Genomic DNA, 13,000 nt, shown 5'->3' with positions numbered 1-13,000 from the left:
TGCAGTTCAGTTTCTTTCTCACAGGTTTCCGGGTGTTTTGATCCTGACGTCACCAAACCCTCAGATTTGCTGAACTGGGGCTCTTACCTGTGTGACCCGTGAAATGTCCCGGAAGCTGATCGATGTCTTTGTGCTCCTGCTGTGTTCATTTGGGCTGTGCTTCAGGCTTCTCTCCCGGGGCCCTTGCCGTTGCTGTATCTCTTGGATGCCGTGCAGAACGGAATCAGGCAGCCAAGCCTCAGGTTCACCTTCTCCCTCACCCTCTGCGCTGCTCGTGTGGCACAGCAGATCCTGAAGCCAGGTACTGGAACGTGCTGCGTGTGTCACTGCTGGGGTGAAAAACAGAGGCCTGGGGAGTGTCGATCCCCTCACCTGCTCTGTGCTCGTGCGCTCTTGCCTGAGCTTTTCCTCCTGGGCAAGAGAAGGGGAGGGTGGGCAGCAATGGGAACGCGCCTCAGAGCAAAGGCCTTCTGCAGTTGCCGGGCTGTTCTCCCAGCTCGGAGCGCTGCACGCTCACTGACTGCAGCTTCCACGAATTGTCGTCCGTGCTTGTGGATTGGGAGCGCTGTCCTCCTCCACCATGCCAGCTTTTTCTCTTTACAGAGGAGCACGTGTACATAAGGGTAAAGAGATTCCTTCTGTCGCACTGGTATTTGGACCTGAGAAAGGTACCAGGTTTTCTCCAGCTTTTCTACAGTTTTGATTTTGAGGTAAGAGTCCCATTTTAGGTACCCAGTAATTCTTCAGAAATGTATTAGAAACAGCCGCAAAAATACAATGAAACCTCATTCTCCCACAGGTAGTTAATTAGAAGCGTCTTTCTTCTGTTTCATATAGGAATTCAAAATGTTATTTCTGTGGGGTTTTTGTTGTCTTCTTAATACTAACGCACAATGAGTTGTGCTGTGTATGCTCTGTGAGCACAAGAAAAGAATGTTCTGCCCCGGCTAGCTACAATTCCTCTTTGAGTTTAGGTTAGTAACTTGGAGTTCAACTGAAGTATTTTAGAAACAGCAACTTCTAAAATTCCATTTCCACTGCATGTTTGGGCTGCAGACTGACTGTTCCCAATGGATGTTAGCGATTAAATTTGATAGGAATGGAAAATTGAGAAGTCCAGAACAAGCTGTGGTAATTCCTGAGCTGGCACTCAGAGGGAACCGGGGTTTTGTGCTCTTAGGAGCAGGTATCCTTTGGAAATGTCGGAATGTCTGACGGTGGTATTTTTCTTTATGGCTTCCAGTACAAAACAGCACGAGTGGATCCTCAGATTTCTTGGGGAAGGGCTGCGTGACAAACATTGCTGTGAGCTCTATGTCTACCAGAGGATTTTCCAGGTCATTCTTGCCTTTTTCAGCAGTCCTTTGTGTGACCAGGGCTCCCAGGTAAGAATTGAAAAAGAACAGTTCCCAAATACCCCAAAACCACAAAAGCTTGTATTGGCCTCGAGATCTCAAGTACCAAACAGAAAGGAATAGCTGATTCTGCCTTGGTCCTCTTGAAAATCTGTTCCTTGTTGGTTTTGTGGATGTGTGGAGGGAGAAATAATTTTGCTTGTGTCTAAACCGGTCCCATCCTTATCCCCTGAAACTGGGACCGGTTCCTGCCGTCGTGGAGCCTCACGGGGGTGCCGTGGTTTTGCTCCTGCAGTCGGGGCCTTTTCTTTTTGGGGTCTCTATTTCCCCAGCCAGCACGTTTGTCACCTGCACAGTGCTTCGGCAGGAGGGAACCTCGCCTGCCGGGAGCTCTCAGGTTTGGGAGCATCCACCCTGAGGATTTCAGGTATCAAAACCTCGGACAAAAAGAGAAAATTGTCTTGCTACCTGAATACTTCTTGTAAGAGCAGCACCTGTGGTGCGAAGCGTTGAAGGGAGAATGTCTTTCCTTCTCTGGAGTTGCTGAGAACAGGCGGTGTTCATTTTAGCTGGGAGTTGATGGGGTACCAGCCAAATTGCTCATTTTATTTTAGATAATCAGATCTTGGCTGTAAAAGAACAAGTTGCATTCTCTGTTTCAGCGTCGTATTCTGGAGGTATGACAGAGTGCTGCCCGTGTCACCTCTAGAGCTGCCCATGAGCTGATAGAGGATCACAGCCTCCTCTCGGGGGTCCTGCACGGCTTAGAGAAAAGGTAACCAGGGAAGTACGGGAGAAATGGGGACAATTTCCTGTCCACGGCTGAAGAATGACGTGGCTGAGGATGAAAGCAAGGGGGACAGACCTGGAGACGGGGGCACCCCGAGGGCTGCACTGGCAGAACTTGCTGAACTCTGAGGTGTCCCTTGTGTTTTTGAGAAGAGAATCAAGAGGCTTTCAGGTAGTGGTAGGAGGGACGATGGTGGGGGGGCTGTGTGATTTGGGAATCACTTCCTTGACAAAGCAAAAGGACACCTTGTGCTGGTGTCTTTAGCTTTTAAATTTCAAGCAGCCTCAGTTCCCATCCTGTCACAGGACCTGCTGCACAGGAAGTGGCACAGTAATGGATTTGAGCTGTCTCGAACGTTATTTCTCCTCCCCTTGCCTCTCCCTGACAAAAAAAATCTCTTCTGCAGGCACAGAGTGCCCTGACAGGTTCAGGCAAGTGCACCAAAAGTGCCCTAGAATATGGTCCCCCGTAGGAGATGGACCAGCTGCTGGTGAGGATCTGCCTTTCAAATGTGGTTTTCTTTTTTTTCTTTTTGTTCTGTTTTATTTTGTTTTTCAGGTTTCTGGAGAACAAGGTGATAAATAAAATAATTTCCTTACTCCATCCTCTATGGCTAATAAATTTAGGAGACAAGAGAGAAAACAGGAATCGGTCCCAGATGCTGCTGTTGAGATGGATATATGATCTGTCTGTCTGTAGATAGATAGATGTATATACGTATATCTGTGTAGTGATAATAATGGGATTTTTTATGATACGTTGCTTCACCGTTTTATATTTTTAATAAAGTGTGATTTTAAGTTATTAGTTATGAGATTTTATTATAGTTATTGGCTAAAGTAACATTTTCTTGTATTTTATTGGTATCAAGTAATTAATGTTAATCATTAATTGGTAAGAGTTTGTAATGAATTATTAAGGTGTGAATATGTTCATTAAGGTACGTCTTTTTTAACTGTGGGTATTTTCATGTGTTTATATGGGTTTTTATGTTAATGATTTGGGGTTTTGATGTTATGAATATATTAGTATTTTATTAGGTTTTTCTTGTTAGTTTAGTTGTTTGGTGTGTAGATTATTCATGAAGTATGTTTATCTATAAATGCTTTAAATTTAAGTTATAAATCTACTTGTTAAGGATTTTTGTAGAGTTCTATGTAAAAATTTAAATCGGTAGGGGAGATAAAAAGCAGTAATTATTAATAAGATGAGTATTTTAGTTTTTAATAATGATTTAAGTTATTTAGTGATGTTTTAATTCTTGAAAATATTATTTCGTTATTTTTTATTTATGTGTGATTGATTAATTTAAAATTTTTGTAATGTTTTTGTAAATTGATTTCTTGTGATTTCATCAATTTATATATTTTTTAAATGTTTTATATTTATGATTGTGTGTGAATAATAAAAAATGAACAGTTGTTTTATTTTGTAAGATAGTATGTTTAAAGATGTTCCTATTTGGCAGTAATTTATTTAATGTTATAGATGTGTTATTGTTTCATTTGGCTAGTTAATAAGTAAGTTCATTTAATGTGGTTCAAGTGTGAGTTGTAGTTATTTTAGGTGTTAAAAGAGATGCAGAAATAATAGAATTAGGTTATTAAAAGGTCGTACTGTTTTGATCCTGAGAAGTAAATTTGTGTTGGAGCGATTGGGTATTTTTGGGTGGGTATTCTTTTTTTTTTGGTTGTTTGTTTGTGGTTTTTTTGGGGTTTTTTTTGGGTGTTTTTTTAATGTATTATTGTTAAGTTTGGTCTTAGTGGATTAATTGTTTTAAATTGTAGGTTTGCTGTTTTGAGGTAACTTCTTTGTGGTTTTGTGTGGTTTGGGGGTTGTTTTGTAACTAAATATTGTACAAGTATTTGTTTGTAATGATTTGAGTAATTTGACTTTTGGTGGTTTACCTGTCATTTGGGGTATGAGTGTATAAATGTTATTTGAAGAGTTTATGTTACGTGTAAGTTTTTTGATTTGCAATTTAGTGTTTGTAAAGGATAAGGTTAGTTGTGAGGAGGTATACAAACGAGACACGTTGAAAAAAGATTTTTCGGGTTGGTGACTGATAAACAGTGTATTTGGATGCGTGGTTTTAGTTAGTGTTACTTGTTTGTTCTGTTTTGGTTGTGGAACTATTTCTTTTAGGGTTTTTTGGTGTGTTTTAAATAAGGCTTGACACAGTGAGTAGGACTCGTGTGTGATTTTTCTTTTTTTAAGTGTGGAAACTTAAGTATAACGTGTTCTTTAGGTTCTGAAATTGACGGGACTACTTTCTCGGCTACTTACTGAGTCTTGTAGTTGAGTAGGTTTTTGTAACTCTGATTTTGAAATCAAAGAAGAAAACTGAGGAGACGAAGGAGGTAGAGAAGTTTATCTCCTTCTAGGACAGAAAGGGTTTAGCGCAGAAACTGCTGGCTCTGATGTGGCGCGGGGGTTTCCGTGCGCCGGCCGGGCCGGGCGCGGGGCTCGGCGGCAGGAGAGCGGCGAGCTGTGCGCGTGCGCGGGAGGCGCGCTCCCGCGGGGAGCCGAGCGGAGCCGAGCGGAGCCGAGCGGCTCCGAGTTGAGGCGAGCCGAGCTGCGCCGAAGAGGCGAATCCAGCCGAGTCTAGCGGAGAACAGCCCGAGTGTAGGCGAGGAGCCGAGTGGGGCCGAACCGAGCCGAGCTCCGCCGAGCGCAGCATCCCGAGCAGGGCGGGCCGCCGGGGCGGGCTCGGGGTGGATCGGCGCTCTCTGAGGCTCCCCCTCTTGTCCCTCTCTCTACCAATCCTTCTTCCTTTCTTCCTCCTTCCCGTATTCCCCTTCTTTCTCTCTCTATCCCTTAGTTCCCTCTCTCCCCAAAGCCGACCCCTTTCTCTCCCTTTTCGGTCTCCCCTCCCGTCCCCCCCTCTACCCTTCCTTCCTCCTCCCCGTATTCCTGTTCTTTGTCCGCGGACCCTCCCCTCCTCTCCCTCGCAAACCCGACCCCCACTGCCCTGTCCCTATCCCGCTCCTCCGTTCTATTCCTCTTCTCTCCCTCCTCTGTGCACCGTCCCTCTTCCCCGCTCCCGGCCTTTCCCTTGCCCTCCCGCTTTCCTCCACAGCCCGACCTCCCTCCCTCCATACGCTGTCTCACGCCCTGCTAGCCCTCCTCTCTTGCCGTCGCCCCGTTCCTTCTTTCCCCGCAGCCGCGGGGCCGGGGGCGCCGGAGCATAAAGCCCAGAGGGCCGGAGCCCGGCGGCCCCGGGCCCTTGCGGGAGTCCCCGCACGGGGCCGGAGGCTCTCGGCGGATCCCCCCGTGCCGGTCAAACCCCGCCCGGCCCCGCCGGACCTGCGGCTTTGCCGGCATCGCGCTGAGAGCGGCCCCCGCTCGGTGCCGTGCCGTCCGTGCCGCGTCCCCGCCGTCTCTGCCGCTCCCTCTCTCTGCCCCTCGCCCGTGACAGCGAGGCTGGGCAGGAGCTTCGACCCTTCTGGCGGCTGCCCCCCTTTCTTGTTGCGGCAGAGTCCCTTTCGGGGGGGATGTACATGTGGAAAGGGATGGAAGCAAGTGCTGGGCTGCTGTCCGGGGCAGTTAGACTCGTTCTGTGCCTTCTTTGGGGGCCAGGAAAAAGGGGTGAAGACTCGGGGCTCTGGTGTCATTTGGGGCACCCTAAGGTCCCTAGGAGAGGGACGCACGCTGCGGCGGAGGAGCAGGTGGGTGGCGAATGAGGGGGGGTCCTGCCGGGTGCCGTCCCCCCGAGGGACCCAAAGCTGCCCCAAAATGCACAGGGAGGGGGGTGTGTAGAATACTACTAAATCCTGGCAAATGTTTCGTTTTTATAGGTCTTGGTAAAAATAGGAAAGTATTGCTAAATTCATTTGGAAAGAAAGCCAGAACAGCCCCAGGTATGCGCTGTGAGGATGTAATGTATAATTAATATACGTGTATATAGAAATAGAAATAGAAAATAGAAAAAAAATACAAAATCACAGAAATCGATACAATACCTAATAGATATTCTAGTGTATATGTCTTATTATACCACATTACATGTAATATATTATATCTATCTAAATATAGTACGTCAATATACTGTAATATAATATACAAGAGCATATAGATGTAAATATCAAAAGCATGAATATAGAAATATTCAAATATAGTTTAAAATAAAAGGATTTTTAAAATTTTGTATTTGTTAGTAGGCAGGGTTTTTATTGTAAAAATTAGAAATATAAATAAGTTAGAAATCTATGTATAGAAGTATATCATACGTACATTAAAATCTATATAAAAATTAAAATGTAAGTAAATAGAAGTATTAGCAGTATGTATGAAATATAATATATATAATATTTTATCTATCTTGTTATCTTATTATATATATGATATCCATTTATAAATATAATCCATCCATAGAAAGTATAAATGCAAATGTGATTATAAAGATGAAAATATGCTATAAATATTTAAATATTGTTTAAAGAAAGGGCTTTTTTGGTTTTTATTTGGTTCGAGGCAGGGTTTTTATTAAAAAAAATATGAATATACATTTTATTTTGATAGACTTCTAAATATAAAAATATATAATCAATGTATAAAGATAGATATAAAAATATAAAATATAAGTAAAAATAAGCAATAGGAAGAGATAGAATATAAATAACGACATATATCAATCTACCTTTAAAATGCAAATTTGAATATAAATGCGAAAAATATATAGATAAATTTACAAACAGTTTAAAAGAGTTTTTTGTTTTTTTTTTTTTAGGTTTTTACTTGGATAGATGCAGGGATTTTATTTTTAAAAATATAAACCTTTTAGAAATATCAATCTAAATATAGAAATATGTAATCAATATATTAAGACATGCATAAAAATATAAAATAAAATAAACTTTAAGTAATATGAATGAATATAAGAAATTATAAAATGATCATTATACATCAGTATACATTTTAAATCAAAATGTGAATATAAATATTAAAAATATAAAAATAATATAGATTGAAATATAGCTTAAAAGAAAAGATTTTTTATTTTGGTTATTATTGGGTTAGAGGCAGGTTTTTTTTTGTTTTTTTTTTTTTTTTGTCGGTGTTTTTTGGTTTCGTGCGGGCTGTTTAGGGGCATTTATTGCAGAGGATGTTTGGAAGGGGGTCGCGCCTGTTCTTCTTTGCGCGCCTTCCCCGCCTGCAGCCCCAGGGCGGGCGGCAGTGCCGCCGCCTTGTGGCCAGAGTGCGGGACTGCAGCCCTCGCCCGAGGTCCTCCCGCGGCCGCCATCTTGGGAGTGGGTTGTCGCGGACTCGCTTGACCTTCCCAATATGGCGGCAAAAAAGGCGGGAAAAACGAGGACCACGGTCTGTTTACTGCACTGCCTGCACGCCACCCTGACGCCGGCGCCGCCCCGCGGGTTTTTTTTCGCTTTTTCCCGTGTCGTGGCCACGGACTGTGAGCTCAGCGGCTGCGCGGGCGGTCAGGTTGTGAGCGGGCGCCGACAGGCATCGGCAAAAACGCCTCTCCCTTCCGAGGGCCTCACGCGGCCGCCATCTTGAAAGTGTCGCGGCGTCCGGGACACTCTTGACCTTCTCAATATGGCGGATAGGAGAAAAAAAAAAAAAAAAAAAAAAAAAAAAAAAAAAAGCGCGGGAAAATCGTGGTCCGCGTGCTGCACTGCCCGCGCGCCACGCAGGCGCCGCCCCGCCGGGATTTCCCGCGGCCTTGCCAGTACTGCGGACACGGGCTGTTGCCACACTTGCGCCGCGGGCGGGTGGGTTTCAGGCAGCATTTTTCTTTTAAATAAGAGATCGTTAATATTAATATCATAGAGCTACAATTTGGTTACAGGCAGGGCTTTTATTTTAAATAACAGAACTATTTTTGCAATATAAATATAGAAATGTATCATATATATATCTAGATCTATAAAAAGATAAAATAGAAATAAATAGAAGTCATAGGAAGATATTTAATATAGAATCGAAATAACATCATGCATCAATATACATGATAAATGGGAATGTGAAAAGTATAAATATGAAAGATAGTTAGAGAGAGTTTAAAAGAAAAGGATTTTGGAGGGGTTGTATTGGGTTAGAGGCAGTGTGTTTTAGTTTGTGTGCGGATGTTTTTTGGGCCGTTTATTTTTCAGGATTTTTCCAAGGGGATCGCCCCCGTTCTTTTCTGCCTCCCTTCCCTCCGGGCGAGCGGCAGCCCCCGGCTGTGGCCGGCGGCGGTGCTGCCGCCTTGTGGACAGAGAGCGGTACTGCAGCCCCCCCCCAGCCAGCGCCCTGCCCCTCGCCGCTGGGTGCCGGCTGACGGGGGGAAGGACGGCCGCCGAGCGTGGGAAGGGCGAGGCGCGGGAGCGAGCGGCAAGCGGGGCGGTGTCTGTAAATAGAGGGGAGGGGTGAAGGAGATTCGGGAGAGCAAAGGGACCCGATGACCGAGAAGAACGGCAGCGGCGAGGGCGGCCCGGCGGGGCCGCTTTCGGCGGGCGGCGGAGGCGCGGTCGCAGCGCTCACGGGCCGGGGGCGGCGGGCGGGGGGCGAGCGGCGTCGGAACAGGGCTGCACTCCCCTTTCCCGATCCCCGCGCGCGTCCCTCTCTAGACGCTGGAAGCGACCGCGTGCCGGAAAATGCCGCCGGGGCGGCGCGCGGGCGGCGGAGCGGGGCCCCGGCTTTCCCCGCCCCTCCTGCCGCCATCTTTGGAAGGTCAAGCGAGTCGTCGCCGTCCCGCCGCGTCCCTGTCTCGTCCCGCCGCGTTCCCGCCGCCTCCCCGTGCTTCCCCGCCGTCTCCACTCTGACACGATCCGCCCCCGTCCCGGACCCCCTCCGCTGCAGGGAAATGCAGGAGAACGCGAAAGCATCGGGGCAGAGCAGCCGCTGGAGGTGCCCGAGCCGTCTCCCCCTTGCCCGCAGGGCCGGAGTTGCCCACCGCCGGGAGCTGACAGGTACGCTGACAGCACGGGCGGCTCCGGCACGCTTTGCCTCGCTGTGTTCCGGTGCCGTGCTGCTGCGGGAGGACGGGGCCAGCGCTCCAAAGGCCAGAGCAGAGCGCTGGCGAATGGGAGGCGAGGAAGGCTTGGGCTAAGGATGGATTGAAACCGGGCTGCCTGTAAGTGCGCAGAGAGACCTTTGTCATCCACGCTGCCAAAAGGAGCACCTGGTACGCCCTATAGGTGTGCCTTGTGTTTCACGTGTTTTCATTTCCTGTTTGCGTCATCCCAAAAAGCAGGGACGGAGCAAATGGGACTGGTTCCCACTGTTGCTGTGTGAAGGCTTTTTACAGGCTGCTGTATTGATGTCATCTTTTTTTCACCCCAAGCTTGGCTTCTCCCATCCTTTTCCCGTGGCTGCTGAATTGGGTGTTCCCAGGAGGGCTGGGTTCCTCAGCAGGGGGTCTTAGGAGTTGCTGTGGATTCTGATTTTTCTGAAGCTGTATGGAAGCGTGCTAGCGAATCAGCTCTTTTCTCTCCTGAAAAGCTTTCCATCTATGTCCACCCGTGCGTCTCTGTGTTTTAATCACGTAGGCGGACGCGTTGAGGTTTTTGCTTTCTAGGCCAAAAGCTGAGGCAGATGAGTGTTTGCTTTGTCTGTGTGAGGAGTGGCATTTGTGCTGGAGAGCTGCGGTTGGGAGGAAAAGATGGACTAAAGGTGCTCTGGGGACGGGCACGGGAGGAAACGCTTGCAGAGAAAGGCAAGGCAGTGATGATTGCGGAGGAGAAATGAGAGGTGGTTGCTTCCGATCCGTGGGGACTTTCCTTGGGAGTGATGGATCAGAGAGCGTACGGAAGCAGAGAGCATCTTCTGGCTGTTGCTGCTCCGTAAACTTCTCCCTGGCTTCACAGGTCCGTGCTGGAGAGTGGGAGAAGGGTCCCTGCTGGCTGCCGTGTCCTGGGTGGGCACAGAGCTCTGACCTTGGCCAGATGGGCTGGTGAGTATTGAATCAATCCCTGCCTCCTCGTGAACAAGTTGTTTGAAGGAGTTTAGGTTAGTAACTTTGAGATCAACTGAAGTATTTTAGAAACAGGTACTTCTAAAATTCCATTTCCACTGCATGTTTGGGCTGCAGACTGACTGTTCCCAGTGGATGTTAGCGATTAAATTTGGTAGGAATGGAAATGGAGAAGTCCAGAAGAAGCTGTGGTGAGCCCTGAGCTGGCACTCGGAGGGAACCGGGGTTTTGTGCTCTTAGGAGCAGGTATCCTTTGGAAATGTCGGAATGTCTGACAGTGGTGTTTTTCTTTGTGGCTTCCCGTAGAAAACAGAGCGCGAGTGGATCCTCAGATTTCTTGGGGAAGGGCTGCGTGACAAACATTGCTGTGAGCTCTATGTCTACCAGAGGATTTTCCGGGTCATTCTTGCCTTTTTCAGCAGTCCTTTGTGTGACCAGGGCTCCCAGGTAAGAATTGAAAAAGAACAGTTCCCAAATACCCCAAAACCACAAAAGCTTGTATTGGCCTCGAGATCTCAAGTACCAAACAGAAAGGAATAGCTGATTCTGCCTTGGTCCTCTTGAAAATCTGTTCCTTGTTGGTTTTGTGGATGTGTGGATGGGGAAATAATTTTGCTCGTGTCTAAACCGGTCCCATCCTTATCCCCTGAAACTGGGACCGGTTCCTGCCGTCGTGGAGCCTCACGGGGGTGCCGTGGTTTTGCTCCTGCAGTCGGGGCCTTTTCTTTTTGGGGTCTCTATTTCCCCAGCCAGCACGTTTGTCACCTGCACAGTGCTTCGGCAGGAGGGAACCTCGCCTGCCGGGAGCTCTCAGGTTTGGGAGCATCCACCCTGAGGATTTCAGGTATCAAAACCTCGGACAAAAAGAGAAAATTGTCTTGCTACCTGAATACTTCTTGTAAGAGCAGCACCTGTGGTGTGAAGCGTTGAAGGGAGAATGTCTTTCCTTCTCTGGAGTTGCTGAGAACAGGCGGTGTTCATTTTAGCTGGAAGTTGATCAGGTACCAGCCAAATTGCTCATTTTATTTTAGATAATCAGATCTTGGCTGTAAAAGAACAAGTTGCATTCTCTGTTTCAGCGTCGTATTCTGGAGATACGACAGAGTGCTGCCCGTGTCACCTCTAGAGCTGCCCATGAGCTGATAGAGGATCACAGCCTCCTCTCGGGGGTCCTGCACGGCTTAGAGAAAAGGTAACCAGGGAAGTACGGGAGAAATGGGGACAATTTCCTGTCCACGGCTGAAGAATGACGTGGCTGAGGATGAAAGCAAGGGGGACAGACCTGGAGACGGGGGCACCGAGGGCTGCACTGGCAGAACTTGCTGAACGCTGAGGTGTCCCTTGTGTTTTTGAGAAGAGAATCAAGAGGCTTTCAGGTGGTGGTAGGAGGGACGATGGTGGGGGGGCTGTGTGATTTGGGAATCACTTCCTTGACAAAGCAAAAGGACACCTTGTGCTGGTGTCTTTAGCTTTTAAATTTCAAGCAGCCTCAGTTCCCATCCTGTCACAGGACCTGCTGCACAGGAAGTGGCACAGTAATGGATTTGAGCTGTCTCGAACGTTATTTCTCCTCCCCTTGCCTCTCCCTGACAAAAAAAATCTCTTCTGCAGGCACAGAGTGCCCTGACAGGTTCAGGCAAGTGCACCAAAAGTGCCCTAGAATATGGTCCCCCGTAGGAGATGGACCAGCTGCTGGTGAGGATCTGCCTTTCAAATGTGGTTTTCTTTTTTTTTCTTTTTGTTCTGTTTTATTTTGTTTTTCAGGTTTCTGGAGAACAAGGTGATAAATAAAATTATTTCCTTACTCCATCCTCTATGGCTAATAAATTTAGGAGACAAGAGAGAAAACAGGAATCGGTCCCAGATGCTGCTGTTGAGATGGATATATGATCTGTCTATCTGTAGATAGATATATGTATATACGTATAGCTGTGTAGTGATAATAATGGGATTTTTGATGATACGTTGCTTCACCGTTTTATATTTTTAATAAAGTGTGATTTTAAGTTATTAGTTATGAGATTTTATTATAGTTATTGGCTAAAGTAACATTTTCTTGTATTTTATTGGTATCAAGTAATTAATGTTAATCATTAATTGGTAAGAGTTTGTAATGAATTATTAAGCTATGAATATTGTTCATTAAGGTACGTCTTTTTTAACTGTAGGTATTTTCATGTGTTTATATGGGTTTTTATGTTAATGATTTGGGGTTTTGATGTTATGAATATATTAGTATTTTATTAGGTTTTTCTTGTTAGTTTAGTTGTTTGGTGTGTAGATTATTCATGAAGTATGTTTATCTATAAATGTTTTAAATTTAAGTTATAAATCTACTTGTTAAGGATTTTTGTAGAGTTCTATGTAAAAATTTAAATCGGTAGGGGAGATAAAAAGCGGTAATTATTAATAAGATGAGTATTTTAGTTTTTAATAATGATTTAAGTTATTTAGTGATGTTTTAATTCTTGAAAATATTATTTCGTTATTTTTTATTTATGTGTGATTGATTAATTTAAAATTTTTGTAATGTTTTTGTAAATTGATTTCTTGTGATTTCATCAATTTATATATTTTTTAAATGTTTTATATTTATGATTGTGTGTGACTAATAAAAAATGAACAGTTGTTTTATTTTGTAAGGTAGTATGTTTAAAGATGTTCCTATTTGGCAGTCATTTATTTAATGTTATAGATGTGTTATTGTTTCATTTGGCTAGTTAATAAGTAAGTTCATTTAATGTGGTTCAAGTGTGAGTTGTAGTTATTTTAGGTGTTAAAAGAGATGCAGAAATAATAGAATTAGGTTATTAAAAGGTCGTACTGTTTTGATCCTGAGAAGTAAATTTGTGTTGGAGCGATTGGGTATTTTTGGGTGGGTGTTCTTTTTTTTGTTGGTTGTTTGTTTTGGGTTTTTGTTTGTTTGTTTGTTTGTTTTGGTGT

At 45.3% G+C, this 13,000-nt stretch overlaps 1 long non-coding RNA gene across 1 annotated transcript; it reads left to right on the top strand.

The window, feature by feature from the left end:
• Positions 1-276: 276 nt before the first annotated feature.
• On the top strand, positions 277-1,328 carry LOC128806188 (uncharacterized). Its single transcript, XR_008436735.1, has 3 exons — positions 277-301; positions 604-710; positions 1,244-1,328. It is a non-coding gene; the product is annotated as an uncharacterized LOC128806188 (long non-coding RNA).
• Positions 1,329-13,000: the final 11,672 nt, after the last annotated feature.

Source organism: Vidua macroura, chromosome 4, assembly GCF_024509145.1.
Source record: "Vidua macroura isolate BioBank_ID:100142 chromosome 4, ASM2450914v1, whole genome shotgun sequence".
Taxonomy (NCBI): Eukaryota; Metazoa; Chordata; class Aves; order Passeriformes; family Viduidae; genus Vidua; species Vidua macroura.
The sequence above is the reverse complement of the archived record's forward strand: the minus strand, read 5'-3'. Positions and strand labels throughout refer to the sequence as shown.